This window comes from Pinus tabuliformis, chromosome J, assembly GCF_031772625.1.
Source record: "Pinus tabuliformis cultivar Carrire ecotype Pingquan chromosome J, CPIR1, whole genome shotgun sequence".
NCBI classification, from domain to species: domain Eukaryota; kingdom Viridiplantae; phylum Streptophyta; class Pinopsida; order Pinales; family Pinaceae; genus Pinus; species Pinus tabuliformis.
The window spans coordinates 1,329,947,357-1,329,964,375 of record NC_142295.1 but is presented as its reverse complement, the minus strand read 5'-3'; the positions used below and the strand labels follow the sequence as shown (position 1 = coordinate 1,329,964,375).

General features: G+C 37.5%; 1 pseudogene; it reads right to left on the bottom strand.

The window, feature by feature from the left end:
- Window positions 1–15,532: 15,532 nt before the first annotated feature.
- LOC149232231 (UDP-arabinopyranose mutase 1 pseudogene) lies at window positions 15,533–16,633 on the bottom strand (annotated as a pseudogene).
- Between the last annotated feature and the right edge of the window lie 386 nt (window positions 16,634–17,019).

Genomic DNA, 17,019 nt, shown 5'->3' with positions numbered 1-17,019 from the left:
TGGAGGTGATAGCGTCCCATTGTGCTTCTAGATTTTAACATACAAACTAAACATTGTTGAGGTAGATATCAATTTGGATCACTGTACCAATGAGACAAGGTAATAATTTTGACAGCATGAGAACATATAACTATGTTGGGAAACTAAGTTAAGGTTTGTTGAATTAAAGATTAATGCTCTTATGTTTGTCGATATGAGGGGATTTTAGATTTACAACCATTTTGGGAAGTCAACTCCAATATTTAAAGCCATTTGAAGCCTAATAGATGTTACTCATAGGAAAATTTTCGTTTTATTATATTTATCGAAGTATGTAATTGTAGAATAAATTTAGAGTGGTGGTGCTGTATGAATGAATCAGGTTGAGAATGGTGGCCATTACTTCATATGATTAAAACTTGGTTTTATTCCATATCTCTAATTCCTCTAAGCTTTAAAAGTAGGATACATTTGCAGTATGTATGATACTTTTGGAAAGATCTTCTAGGGCTCTTTATCCTACCAAGAATAATCAACGCATATACAGATGCAATTTTACTTTCCTAATAAAATTACAAGATTTTATTTCCTTGAAAAACAACACAAAAAAAAGGTGACATTTTCAATGGTTGTTGGTGTGCCGGCAACTCTCACTTTGTAGGCCATTGTCTCCCTACTTAAAGTGGTATCACAGAAAACACAATTTTTCTTGTTGAAAACAAATTCAATGAGAATTCCAACAAAAAGTGAAGGCACTAGGGATAAGTGTTCCCTATCATGTAGATAGTGTTGTGAGAGCATTGTGAACTATTGAAGGGACGTCTATCAAAGATATGGATAAGCACATTCGATAAAAGTGTCCCGCTACTATGGAATGCAAATGCACTTGTGTAATTCAGCTTAGGTGCCTATGTTATGGAAACACGTTGTAACTTATACATCACAAAGATGAACCACATAGTGATAAACACTTTCAATAAAATCTAAGATGAATGCCTCTACTACAATGACAAAAAAATAGAAACTAAACTAGAGAAATTCAAAATATCACCTCTTAAATAATTGCATCTAAATTGGAACATTTTTTTTCCATTGAGGTATCCTTGGATTGGTGAAACGACATGTCTAGATTTGAGAAATCTAATATAAACATTGATCTACAACAAAAAATGATGTCTAGCCATATGATGTCTAGTATCAATGAAACAATTAAACAACCATTCATGTTGAGTACAAATTAATATTACAACATTAGAAAAAGAAGTTACAAAGAATAACAATCAATAATAAAGAATTAATGATTAAAAAGAAAAACAATCCAAACATTTCATTTTGCTTGTCCCTTACAACTAAAGCAATTTACCAAGGCTCATTTTATTTTTACAATAAGAAACTCCATAATTAACCTCTTAAAAGAAAGGAAACGTAGTCACACTTACTAGAAAATCCACATATAACCAAAATGACATCACAATGCATTCAACTTTACACTTACACATCACAACAATGAATATGCTTCCACTAAATTTGAGTATACTAGATCTCTTAACAAATGAAAACGAACCACTTAATATAGTACTTATTGATGAATCATCATTGATAAGGTTTTCAATATTATATAACATGGAGAAAAGGCTTAGATAAATTCTACACGCTTCAACAACACCTTTCAAAAATGTCAAAATCATATTTTGTGGTGGCTCTATCAAGCATAACCTATCTATTGTTCTTGGAGTTTTGAAAAGCCATGTTTGTCCTATGAAATGATGTCCTATAGCTTTTGGAGAGATATCATAAAATGTTTCAAGCTCAAACAAGTCATGAGGTAAGAGAACAAAATCTTCATATCTAGTTTTAACAGAATTAGGACATGTTCTCAAACACGAGATGATGTTAACTATATTCAAAGGATATTATCTCGAAACATTTGGTGAACAATTTGTTTACCCATCTATGTGGGTTCAAGTCTATGGAAGCATGTTATATCCAGACCATTAGTGATGTTTATGAAATAGTCGCGTTTGGTATAACAGTAGCAGCCATATTTTCAAAGATACCGATTCTCCAGGAATTCTCATTAATGTTAAAAAAAACATGATGTTAACTATTTTAATAAACACTACTACAAATGTTCAACAAATGATCCAATTTGTAGTTTTCCCATAGGAACAAACATCTTGAAGAATATAAAGATAAAATGTTGGCACTCGTCCAATCATAAGCATATACATTAAAATCATATGATAACAAAACACATTCCATGTAAAAAAATGCCTTTGAAAACAAGAAAATGCATGTCTTCTACAATTGTCTTGAAATGATATATGTTTGTTGAGTTAATTGCAAGTAGCGATGTCATCAATATGGCTTAGTGAACGATGCAAAAGATATAATTTTTTCCATTATATAGAGCATTGATTTCATATTGTCTAATTGAATCCATAGACATAATAGTTGTCTTAGTTAAAAAACATGTAATGCAAATTTGTTCATGTCTGGCATGCCCCGTCATTGGAATCTTATCATAAGAGTCTACAGACAAACAAAATAAAGAAATGAAATATCGTTTGTCCGAGAACAATTCCTTGTCTAGTTGATGTGTGGTCAAACAATACATAAATCATGAGGAAGAATGATGGATGGCTTGGTATTTGAACCCACTAGAGTTAAACAACGCGGACATGTGCACACAACAACCATTGTATCCATAAGCAAAATACAAAGAGAAACTTGAAGAAAGTTGGTGTTGAAAATTAACAGCTTTAAAAATAAACATATTACCAACTTGAATACGGCATGTAATCAATATCAAAATAGTATTTTCGCTAATATGCCTATTGAACGCACAAATCTTGCACATGGACGTTGAAGCTACTATTAAAGAGTATGAGCTCATGGACACTGGTGTATTGTGCTTCAAGAAACATTAACAAACTTAATTGCAACGAAGAGTATGTTTGCAAATAACTATTGTTATTAGTCAAAATTTTTCTTTCATGGATTTCCCAAGAAAATAAGTTGATAGGTAACGTCAATTATCAATTGGATGATGTTTTTCATCTCAATAATGGTATTGAAAAAAATGTCAGGGTAATGAAAGAACTAAGGAAAGAAATTCAATGCAACACCAAACTCTCCAATCCATGATATCTTAGTTTTCGATAATAGCATAATGCAGTGTGTGAATTATACACTTTAATACCGATAACAACCTACACTCTTAGAGGTACCATGGTGCAATCTACTTTTGTGGATTTTGTGTACATGCGTGACCTAAGGATAACCTGTTTACTGTTAGTTTCTATAGCATCGGATGTGTTCTCACCAAAAAATTTGGTGGAGAGGTTAGAATGCATGAGATCTCCAAAACTAAGAAATTGTTTCTGGGAATTCCACTTCAATATGGCTTAATTGGATTATTAAACAATTTTTAAAAATTTCGTGAGTCTAAACTTAGGGAATATGGTTAATTAATTAGAATTAATTAAGTCGAGGTGTGAATCATCTATAATTTCACATGGATAGATCCAGAAATGATCTCAGCCATCAATTAAGATTTAATCTTGGTCATTCGTGTCCCAACAGGAATACATAAGAAGGGATCTATGTGGTGATGGAGAGGGCATGAGAGTCACTTGGAGAATTCAATTTTCTAGAGTAGCAGCAGTTAGTTGCTGGAGAGTTCGAGCTTCAATGAGGCAACGAAGGTAGCGAGGGGCAGGGACGGTGGTCCGGATGACCTTTTCTGGATCTAAAAAGGTAGCGGCAAGGGGCCGAGTTATTCCCAGTGAGACAATGCAGAGGAATGCATAGTTTCTCAGAGGAGAGGAGTGTCGGATAAACGATTTACTTAATAGAGATAGGAATAACCAATTCCTCATAGGTGGTTCAGATGTTAGACGTCATAGGGTTTGTGCAGAGCAGCGTAGAGGCTAATGCACAAGGTCTGAGAGGACAGGTTTATGAAGAGAAGTTGTGTCGGGATTACTTGTGGAGGAAGGGTAATTCCCTCACATAATTTTTCCATATTTTTTTGTTTTTTGGATTACAACTTGAGCTTCCACAGTTTGTGCTCAAAATTTCACTACTGCATTGATTTTCCCAAGTTGGGTTCTTCCGGGGACATTTGTCCAAAAATAACGGTTTCCTTTTTATTGTGTGTATGTGCTAGTATTTTCTCAGTTTCCAACACTATTATTTCCGCAATTTTATTTGTGAAGGTTGCAGTGTGATTTATTCAGTTTTTATTGTAGTAAATATATTTTTAAATTATTTAACAATTAGAAGAATAATTTCGAGTTGCTGCAATAGGATTTCAGTTTCAAAATTTTCACATGGTATCATGTTAGGTCCCTATAATACTAGTGATTCCCCCATTACTATTGTAATTGTAGCCCTTATTGTTATTGTTGTGCCCCTGTTGTCCCCATATTGTTATTATTGTGCCCCACAGAAGCCCACTATTTCTATTGTTGTGCCCTTATATTATTATTGTTATGTCGGCTTTGATTATATTGTGACCCATTAGACTCCTATATGTAGAAAGGAGGTTTTTTCATTTGTATCATGGAAGAATGATTCATTTTGTGTAATGTAAATGAGGTTTCCTCCCTCGAAGAGGCTGATTTTGAAGTCATTGATCTATCTCTTCTTCTATTTTGTGAGCTCGTTACGTAACATTTGGTATCAGAGCTTTGGATTCTAGGGTTTCGCTTCTCCATACAGGTCATCGTTGCATTTTCGCTATAACCTTTTTTTCTATGACGTTTCAGAACTGCAATTAAAACCCATTTGACCCTAAATCTCTATGAACCTAAGATATGAATTTCAGATCTTTTCTCGCTATATTTCCAGAGATAGGATCCAAGGAAGTTAGGGTTTTCGCAGGCTCCCGAATTATATCTCAAACATGTTACGTGGGGAAAATCGTCATAACTTTGTCTCTGAGCATCTGATTGAAATTTTGTAAGAAAAAAAACACGAGACAAAAACAATTGAATAAAAGTGCAATAACTCACCTTAACTAAGCTTAATTGCAATCAAATTTTGTTAAGGTTGAGTTTTTACATTATCGAAATCATGCTCAAAAATTTATTATTGGTTTTATCTAGTGTTATCTCTTCAACTATGATGCAGGAAAGGAGAACTGTAAGGGCGCTTTATCTGCATGATCAATTGATGAATTTTTGATGGAGGATTGTTTTGTATGAATCATCAAGCATTCACAAATAATATTTATTTATCTTTATGAAATGTTATGATTCAAACATAAATTGAGGAAATTGTTTTTTTTACAAATCGGATTTATTATCGCAATTGTGAAATTGGACTAACCATTTGAAACGAAGACACATCATGAAACTGTTAATTATGCAAATTTTTCGTTTTTAGCTAGAGAATTTGATCACTTCTGTTTGAACACAATTATGTTTTCTTTCCATATTAGTGCCATGTTCGTTTTCAGGTTCTATGACAATCGAAGAATTGAAGGAGGCCAATTTGTGCACGATTAGTTTTCTAAGACCAATTTCAAGAAACATGAACCAATTGAATCCATTTCTATCATCCATAAATTCCATCATTTTTCGTCTCCAAACTCACAAGCTATTCAATCACTTTCACTAAGCATCGTCATCGCCATTTTCCTTGTAAGTGTTGCATGTTTTCCACAACATTTTCCATAATTTCCATTCATTAACCCATTAATAGAGACGTTCAACTCGCTTACATGCTGATTTTTCCCGTTGCTTTCTGTTCACTTGTTTACCCTCTTGTCATTTTCCTTTTCGTTAAATAAATCTTGCTTGACGCAAATTTTCATCTATAGACCTTCCAAAATCATCATTTCATACTCATTAGATGATGGGGGATTCATAATGCCTCCCTTCTAACAAGGCTTGGCCTATTGACATCAACACATTATCTAGCTTCAGGGCTAGAGTCCTTATTAATACCTTGACGCTTGTATGAATCAATGACAAGTTCTCTCGCCAACAATCATGGGAATACATCAATGTCCCTTGATCGTTGGATCTTGGAAGTGGCTCGACATCAGCTCATCTATTCGCACTTTGCAAGATTTACTTAGGTACCTTGGCACTCTTTGACATTAATGACACGTTTTCCTCGCATTGGTTAACGAAATTCATTAATGGTGGATAATCCAATGACTTCTCTTCATGCTCGACAACAACACATTTATTTGCATGACTAGAATTGTAATGTCGGGTTTTGTAGCAGGTGAAGACTATATCATTTCAGCGTTTTGCAGTAGATACAACAGATTTAGGAGGAGAAATGAAGAATCCACTTTCACCACCTCATCCATCGTTTATGCAACTAAGAAGCAGATGAAATTCTACACTCTATTCCATGATCCAGCAAAAGCTATAGCTTCTCTACATATGCACAGTTTTTCCACTTGCTAGGTAAGTAAAGGTATGTTATTTTCTAGCTTTTAATCATAGAATTCCTTGAATACTGAAATTATAATTTTTGGAAAATACTTCACCATATTTCCTTTCTCATTTGAAAAAAAAACTGTAAATACCTTTGGTTGGGGGGTGGGGGGGTGAGGAGAAGGGACATCCATTTATTATCACATCCATATCACTTCATTTCATCCTAACATACTTGTCCTAATCAATTATGATTGCATTATGGTTCAAAGTTTATGTGATTTGCAAATAAATGCCTAAATGATGAGCATATTGTATGGTTGATTTAAAGATGTATTTTGGAATATGTTCAGTGAATCTTGCTGCGCCAAAAGGAAACAAGGCATTGGTACACAAGAGCCAATACCAATTAAGATTTGGTTGTCACACAAGGACCAACCAAACATGTTGCAATTCAATGTATGATAAGGAATACTTTGCAAAAAGAAATGAAATTGTCAAATTCAAAGTTTAAGGGCAATTAATAGAAGCCAAACTCATTCAAAAGTAAATCATGATTAAGAAATGCAGTAGATTGAATGAGGACATGAAATAACGTCAGTTGGGGGTATGTAGAGTCTCCAAAATGTCCTCAAAATATCATCCACTTTCACCTTTATTGCCACCATTTAACTCACATGTCGCAACTCCATAGCATATAACATTTCATTAGCCTCCATTTTCATGATTACATGGGGTTACCTTTGTGTTTTCCAAAAGCTAATGATTTCTAGTATTTTAAGTGAATTTATTGTTGAAACTTAGAAAATTGACATATACCTTCTAATAATTAAAAGTGGCTTGAGTTTCATGAGATGTGTAGGTCATTTGGAAGCTTCCAAGGTACCCTTATGTGGCCTCCAATGCTCAAATTCGAATTCCCTTCAAGATATGGAAGAAGATTTGCATAAAGGTCAAAGAGGATATGTGTATCATCATTACCTATTTGAGTTGTAACTCTATATGGGCCTCATAACTACCTATTTGAGTTGTAACTCTATGAGATTTTATAGGGATTTGGGGAAAGAATAATGGACCTCCATTAATGAGGTAGCTTCTTATGTTTTTGTATAAATAGGAGAGCCTCCTCCTTTCAGAGGCATGTGTAAAGTTGGATATACTCGGGTGTTCAAGTTAACATTACTCATGTTTGAATGGAATTTAGATTTAGAACCATGAGCACGAGTGATGTTCACCTCTTTCTGGTAATGCTTGCATTGGGAGCCTCTCAAATCGCCATCTCTCATGCTTTTGGATTGGCCACCTATAATGTGTGAGAATTATTGTTTTTCATAGATTAAGATTTATACTTTCATAGATTAAGATTTATTTCCTTCATATCTTTTCCTATGTGAAAGGTTAATAGTTATTGTTTTTTATTTTCTTTCATATCTCTTCCTGTGTGAGAGGTTAAGAATGACTGTTTTTGCTTTCATTTCATCTCATGTGCTTTTGATTATTTATTTCATAGGACCCTGATATGGTAATGCACACATGATCCCTTAGAGTAGATTTCATTTCATGCAATTTCAATTCCGGCAAGTGTGGTATATTAATATTTGCTTCCTGCAAGTGTGGTAGATTAAGATTTCAATTCCTACAAGTGTGATGGATTAAGATTTCAATTCCATGCACTGTACTATAATTTCTTTTGAATTGATTTTGGAATTTGAATAGGTGAATTTGGTTTGTCGTTATTTGGTTTCGTAGTTATATTGATCTAAATTGAAAGTTAATTTCTAGCATATATAGTGCATGCACGCTTCAAAAGTTTTACGAAATTCCCGGGTTGACAATTAAATGATATGTAATTAATTTGCGTCAACACAACTACAAGGCTCTCCATGTTACAGGCGGTGGAGATTGGAATTAAGAAGCTGAAAACATGAAAGACAAAGGACTTGGTTGAACTCCAAGGAGAGTATCTAAAATGGGGAATGAACACTCTTGCACCACACATCATGGAAATATTCAATAACATCATTCAGCAAGGTCTCCCAAGGGACTGGACAACTAGACTAGAAATACCCCTTTTTAAAAGTGGAGGCATTAATAATCCTTCCAATTATAGAACCATTATGATCAATCCTTTGTTTGCAAATATTTTGGGTAACATGGTAGAAAATAGAATCCGTAACTGGGCAGAAGTAAAAGAAAAGAGGGCAAAAGAACAAGCAGGTTTTAGGCCGAAGCATTCTACAGTGTATCATGGTATCACATTGGGACACATTATTGAAAAGGTTTAGGGGGACAAAGAAGAAGTATTCTACTGCTTTGTGGACTTCAAAAAGGTAGTTGACACAGTCCCTAGAGATAAGTTGTGGTGTAGAATGGAAGAGCTTGAATTTCATTCACATTATAGATATGTTGTCCATAGAATTTATGAAGAGGTGAAAGTCAAAATTAGAAACTCAATGATTATTTCAGAAAGCTTTAGAAGTGACATTGGAGTCAAGCAAGGTAGCACTCTATCTCCTGCTCTTTTTGGTTTATATATTGATAAACTTGAAGAGTGGCTAAATCTGCAAGGTGGAGATGGTGTTCGGTTGGGGGAGTTTGTGATAAAACTTCTTTTATATGCTGAAGATCTTGTTTTGATATCTAAATTGGGCCATGGATTGCAGATGCACTTATATGCTCTTGAGCATTTTTATAGAGGAGTGGGGATGTAAGTCAATATTAGCAAGACCAAAATAATGATTTTCTCTAACAAAAGGAAGCAGAGCCAGTGTACGTTCTTCTTTCAAGGCAACATTCTCGAAGAAGAAAATGAGTACAAGTACCTCGGGATTGATTTCAAAAATAAAAAAATTATTGGGAGGACCGCAGGAAGAAGAGAATTTCAAGAGGGTGGAAAGCATTATATTCTCTTCAAAACAGTTAAAGTGATTTTTTGACTCCTAGTTTGTCCAGTGATGTTATATGGATGTGAATTTTAGGTTGGCAACACTCCCGTCTTAAAATGGAAACAAATTGAGAAAATCCAAAAACGCTCGATCATGAGCAAGTTAAAAATAAAAAGTTTGGTACCTTATGAGATAATGTTGACTGAAACAGGAGTAACTCCCATTGAAGCAATTGCTATGGTGCAACTCAAAATATATCTTAAAAGAATTGAGCAAAATGGGAGTAGGTAGATGGCTTAATGTTATTTTCAATGAAGGCATTGTTGGCATTATGATTCAAGTGTTGTCCTTGATGGCAACTCACTCAGAGGTTGGTACAGATTATCAGAAGTTGGTACAGGAGATGGCAACTTAATCAGAAGACAGATCCTAGTACAGCTTGACAAGGAAGTTCATACACGCAGGTTTGTTAAGACCAAGTCGCGTGTACATGCAGGTTGGCTTCAGTAAAAGCGCGTACATGTGAAAACGTACCTTTGGTCAGTGGCAGTTAGTCCTTGGAAGTTGTGCCTATGGTTTTGGACCATGGTGTCTCGACGGACGTGTCGATCCCTAGTTTCGAGGTTGATGGTATTGTGTTACTATGGTTTTGGCTCTTGGTATTGAGCAAGGCCTAAGGCTATATAAGGAGAAGATCACTAGGCCAAAGTGAGCAAGGGTGAGTGATGAAGATCTGAGAAAGTGTGTGATCCAAGTGCTGGTTATGGGTTGGTGATCTGAACCAAGGTTTCACCCATGTGGAGGATGATGAATGATGGAACGAGATCTCAAGGCTTGGAATGATTATCTTCATATGGTTTGACTCTGGATAGACTAGATCTACTGACGCATGTTTATTATTATGATCTGGGTATGTTTTGATGTCTGATATAGCTGCAGAGTTTTAAGGTTGAATTTATAGATCTGTACGCGAGTTGGTTTTGGTAAAAGAGCGTATACACGTAGGTTGGGTTCATCCAAGTAGCGTATACAATGTGAAGTATGATATTTGAATATGGAGCTGGATCTGGTTGTTGCTATGATTGTCTGGTTATTGTTGATAGGGTTACAGTGATTCAGAATTGGGTGTTTCAGTGATTAATGATGCAGGTTGTACTACAATGATGATTGTCTTATGGATCCAGTATGAAAATGTATGAAACGTGGTCCCGGGTAGCTCGTAGGCCGGCACCTACGTACTGGTAAACATATCAGCCAGTACAAGAGCCAGGGGGTTGTAGCTCCCTTCCACTAGCAGCTGGAAAACGAGTAAAGAAGCATTCTGTAGGTAGGCACCTACGTACTAGTAAATGGATCGGCTAGTACAAGAGCTAAGAGGGTTGTAGCCCTCTGCAGGTTGTAGCCTGCGTGCTGGTAAAGGACTGCACCAGTACATTGTAAAAGAAGTTCTCATTAAAGAAGAAAGAGACAAATTGCAGCAGGTGGTTTTCACCCACATTGGGTTTCCACCTTATATCATGGTGTTCATGTGTGTGGTTTTTGTGTGATGATCTGTTCTGTTATACTGCACTTGTTTACTGTTAATATGCTTAATAATGTTCTGATGCATTTACTGAAGATAAGATTAACTGAATCATAAGATCTCTGGATATACGCTAGTTGCATTAGACACAGTCGCGTGTACACGCGGGTTCACTTAACTGAAGTCGCGTATATGTTTCTGAGTATGAAATTGAAAAGTTTTATCTGATCTGATAATACTGATTCACCCCCCCTCTCAGTATTATTTCCAACAATTGGTATCGGAGCCGGTCCTTCAGAGAAGCTTGATCGCTTGAAGGAGATTCGTAGAACAATGGGGAAGAAAGCACGTCAGAAGAAGAAGACAGCTCAAAGGAAAAATGACAACCTGCCGTTGAGTGGAAGCAAGTGTTCAGATCCTGAAGCATCTCAGATTGAAGATGGACAAGCAAATGAAGCATCAGATCAAATCATAGATCAACAAGATCTACCTAGCAAAAGGGAGAATGCCCTCAAGGAAGAAATCATCAGATTAGAAGATCAGTTAGAATGTGCCTCCAGAATTCGAGAAATGCTGCTAGCACTGAATAAAGAGCAAGAAAACGAGATCCTCAAACTAAGGCATCAGTTGGATGAAGGAAGGAAAGCTGAAGAGACCTTGGAGAAGCAATGTCTTGAAAAGGAAGAACAACATCAAGTTGAGGTAAATATCCTGAAAGGTAAAATAGAAGAAAAGGATAAGCTTTTACGATTTCAAGATAGTACTAAAGTCTTGGATGATATTCTTCATAGTCAAAGATCTCCTGCTATCAAGACTGGTCTTGGTTTTCGTGGATATGTTGAAGGTGAATCTAGTTCACAAGGTGAGGCAAGAAACTCTAATGAGAAATCTGAAATGCCCAACAAGGAACAACCAAGGAAAGAAATTCCTCAAGGAAGATTCTTTACTCCTAACTATGGACGTGATAGACGATTATTTCCTCCACTGAATAATGTTGAATGTTATGTATGTCATAATCTTGGACATGTTGCAGCCATATGTAGAAGAAGAAGGTTTCAAGACCATCATGCAGAAAGATCATCACATTCGAGGTACTTTAATGGATATTGTTTTTCTTGCAATATGCTTGGCCACAAAGCTGCTGATTGCTACAGGAGGAATATGAAACATGTAAGATGCTATGCATGTAACAAGTTTGGACATAAAGCAAGAGATTGCAGGAACAAAGCTCATGATAAGAAGAAATCATCAACATGCTTGAAGATATGGAAGAAAAAGGAAGTTCAGTCAGAAAAATATGGCACAACACAGGGTACTCAGCACAGCACAGACATAACAAACTCAGGGGGAGCTGAAGGTGTAAAACTTCAGTGTTCTAATTCTCATACACAAGTTTCATGAAGGAAAGCCGCGTATATACGCGAGTTACAGGCTGCAAAGTCGCGTATATGGAGAAAGGGCAGCAGAACAGACCCAGGTTCAGTCATGGTTGGCTCAGGCTCAGGGGGAGCAGAACAGACTCAGGAAATGGTTCAGACATGGTTGGCTTACACTCAGGGGGAGAATATTCTTCAAATAATGCATTGTTGGCATTATGGTTAGAAGGTGTTGATAAAGTCTATGAAGCTAAATGATACATCTTACTGTTTAGGAATGGTATTGCAGGCTGATGCTTATGGTACAGATCATGATGCTGTTGGTGGCTTTCATAAGTCTTGGTCTAGATATTTCATCACTATGTCATGTATCTCTTTTATGATGTCAAGGTCATGTAACGGCCTATGTTGGTTTCCCCACTATGCCTGGGATGAATGATGAAATGTTCATGTATTATCATGTATCTTCACATGGTTAGGTGGATGAGTCAATATTGGTATATCCCCACTAGGTTGGGTGATGAATGTATGTTGAGTCTTTTGGTGATAGGAAGGTCTTCTATGATGTATAAGTCTTTGTTCTTCTTGAAGAACATCTTTTGCAGATCTTGCCTACAGTCAAGGGGAGCATGAACAGCACAATTCAGCAAGAGCAGGATGGATAGATTGGTACACTTTGGCATACACAAAGGGGGAGCACATTTGGAGATTTCAGCATGTACTCAGGGGGAGTATGGACAGCAGTATGGACAGGAGAGGGTATACCAAAGAAGAGAATATCTTGGTCCACCCTTTGCCCTTGATGTCAAAGGGGGAGATTGACTTGGTGTGGTGGTTGCCATCAAGTCCAAAGGGGGAGATTGTTGGCATTATGATTCAAGTGTTGTCCTTGATGGCAACTCACTCAGAGGTTGGTACAGATGCTCAGAAGTTGGTACAGGAGATGGCAACTTAATCAGAAGACAGATCCTAGTACAGCTTGCCAAGGAAGTTCATACACGCAGGTTTGTTAAGACCAAGTCGCGTGTACACGCAGGTTGGCTTCAGTAAAAGCGCGTACATGTGAAAACGTACCTTTGGTCAGTGGCAGTTAGTCCTTGGAAGTTGTGCCTATGGTTTTGGACCATGGTGTCTCGACGGACGTGTCGATCCCTAGTTTCGAGGTTGATGGTATTGTGTTACTATGGTTTTGGCTCTTGGTATTGAGCAAGGCCTAAGGCTATATAAGGAGAAGATCACTAGGCCAAAGTGAGCAAGGGTGAGTGATGAAGATCTGAGAAAGTGTGTGATCCAAGTGCTGGTTATGGGTTGGTGATCTGAACCAAGGTTTCACCCATGTGGAGGATGATGAATGATGGAACGAGATCTCAAGGCTTGGAATGATTATCTTCATATGGTTTGACTCTGGATAGACTAGATCTACTGACGCATGTTTATTATTATGATCTGGGTATGTTTTGATGTCTGATATAGCTGCAGAGTTTTAAGGTTGAATTTATAGATCTGTACGCGAGTTGGTTTTGGTAAAAGAGCGTATACACGCAGGTTGGGTTCATCCAAGTAGCGTATACAATGTGAAGTATGATATTTGAATATGGAGCTGGATCTGGTTGTTGCTATGATTGTCTGGTTATTGTTGATAGGGTTACAGTGATTTAGAATTGGGTGTTTCAGTGATTAATGATGCAGGTTGTACTACAATGATGATTGTCTTATGGATCCAGTATGAAAATGTATGAAACGTGGTCCCGGGTAGCTCGTAGGCCGGCACCTACGTACTGGTAAACATATCAGCCAGTACAAGAGCCAGGGGGTTGTAGCTCCCTTCCACTAGCAGCTGGAAAACGAGTAAAGAAGCATTCTGTAGGTAGGCACCTACGTACTAGTAAATGGATTGGCTAGTACAAGAGCTAAGAGGGTTGTAGCCCTCTGCAGGTTGTAGCCTGCGTGCTGGTAAAGGACTGCACCAGTACATTGTAAAAGAAGTTCTCATTAAAGAAGAAAGAGACAAATTGCAGCAGGTGGTTTTCACCCACATTGGGTTTCCACCTTATATCATGGTGTTCATGTGTGTGGTTTTTGTGTGATGATCTGTTCTGTTATACTGCACTTGTTTACTGTTAATATGCTTAATAATGTTCTGATGCATTTACTGAAGATAAGATTAACTGAATCATAAGATCTCTGGATATACGCTAGTTGCATTAGACACAGTCGCGTGTACACGCGGGTTCACTTAACTGAAGTCGCGTATATGTTTCTGAGTATGAAATTGAAAAGTTTTATCTGATCTGATAATACTGATTCACCCCCCCCTCTCAGTATTATTTCCAACAGGCATGAGTGAAAGAAAGAAAACATGGATGAGACAAAACCACACATGGATGCAAAAATTGAATATCTACCTCAATGTCTGTCCCACAAAAAGAAAGGAGCTAAATTATTTCGTTATAGACAAGTTTCGTAAACGGGTATGGGGAAAAGAGTTGGGTAGAAAGAAGAAGTACTACATTAAGGAATTCAACCCTATGTGTAATCTCCAACAAAAGGAGTACATTAGAGATAGCATTCCGTGGAGGGAAAAGGTTATTATTTCTCAATTAATAGCCAACTCACATAAAACTCGGTGTGAAATAGGATGGTGGAAAAGACCTAAAGGAGTTTGGGAAGAACAGGTGTGAACTTTTTTCACGTCTGGGGTAGTGGAAGTGGAAAAGCATTTCACTTTGGAATTTGATGCATTCAAAGACATCAAAGAAAGTTATGGGAATAGGTTAGCATCAATTTCTTGGCATTGTCCTTTCAGCAAGGGGATTATTGGCAGGTTGGGCCAACTCATCAGTAGTTTGAATAAGAAAATGATTGAATTGAAAAAAGTGAAGAATTGGGAACTCATGGTCCCACCGACTATTTTTAGTCTCATGGATGTTAAAATATCATTTCATTTCATTTCATATACTACCAACCCATTAATGTATCAATGTCACAGTATATATTGGTAGTTGAGGCCTTGGATCCAAGCTCACGAGGAAGGATATTAGAAGTTGAGCAGTATGTTGAAGTGACAACCTTCCTCTACATAAGGTTGCTCATGGCTGCATGCGACATAAATGTGTAGAGTATGCCGAATGGACACACACGTCCCAAAGAGTATTGTATGAGAGAGAAAAATTTAGTGATGTGATAGAAATAGACAAATTGGAGAGTAAATAGTTTGGGAAAAGCTAGAGTCTTACATCTTCTCTTTTCACAAGTTTCCTAGGGAGTGCAAAGATCCATTCCTCAACATTTTTTCATTTTTCGTAGGTTGGGAGTGGGACATGGTAGCGGATATCATAGGAAGGACTGTTTTGGATAGGCTACAAGGTAGAGCTACTTCGCGGGTGACTTAGCTGATCCATTCGGAATTACTTCAGCATGGTCGGCAGTGGGATTGAGCTCATCCCAAGCTTCAATCCAAGTGACCATGGCATCTGCCAGCTTCTGGAAATACGGATCTATTACTCCAAGTTTCTCCCTTACCTGCTTTGACAGCTCAATGTAGCATTGCTGGACAGAGGTACATTCCTTTGGAAGTGTGGCAGATTGGAAAAATGGAATAATGTCCTCTTGCCAGAATATTCCCTTGTATTCTTTCTTCAAATTAACAAAAGGGTTACTGGCCTTGCTGTGCCAAATGTATGGCAGCCCTGTCTTCACACCCAATCCCAAGTGGTCGCAGATGACCTTGACACACCATCCTGCCCACATATCGTCATAGCGACCAATAGGCTGGCCATCACCCATCAAGCCAAAATACATGGCAGGGCCAATCAAGTCCCGATTGAAGGCCAAATTCATGCCACACATGGGGAAAAGCGTACCCTTTGGAATTGTCAAAACTGCATCAACATATCTGGTGTTGCGTTCGGAAGGTTTGACAAGCTGTGTGGGGGCATCGTAATCAGGGATATTCATCCAGAGGCCATGAGAAACTGCAGTGGGTGTTCCATGGCGAAGGCTGAAGGGGTACCCACGTACAAAATCTGCACCCTGTCTGTATGGATCATACAGTGTATTGAAAAAGAATGGAGTTGAAGGAGAAAGCAAATTCATAATGTGCTGTTGGAGAGCATTGATGTCATTGCCGGAGGGATCCTTGGCAACGAAGCAGTCATCGTTAATAGTAAAGATGTATTTCTTCTTCGAGATCATGTAGCCGAAGCAACGACATGCACTATCCTTGAAAGAGATGCAGGAGGCCTTGGGGCCCAGGATCCTCTCGATATCATTTTTGTTGTACAGTTCGTAATCGAAACCCTTAGGCACACTGATGGTCTTCGACGGATCGCCATCCTGCACAATGATGAGGTGGTAGGGCTCAAAGAATGGCCTCCACATCTCCAAGAAATCCAAGTTCCGGATCGTGGGTATCACTATGTCCAGCTCCTCCTTCAGGATTGGGGTCGCAGCACTCGAAGTCGAAACTGCCATTGTTACTGGATCAACTGACCTACGTGCCAAGAAACCAGAAATGAAAGAAAATGAAATACACACAACCCAATCTTCCACAACCCCAAAGGACTTTTCCTCTCAATCTTGATTTGGTTTCTCTCCGTAAGTGTATATATAGGTGTGGAAGAGCACTCCCCGGCAAGGGGTTCAAGAGATTTGTTATCTGGGGATTCACGCTCTTGCCCAGACTCCGGAAGCCTGGGATAAATCACAATTAAAGTCTCCGGTTTTGATAGTAATTTTGCTTTTATAAAACTTGCTTTTAAAGTAAATTATCCCGACTCCAGATCATCAATTTTATAAAAACTATAAAAGCAAAATATATTAAATGTAAAATAATCTAATTACCCTATATTAAACACAAA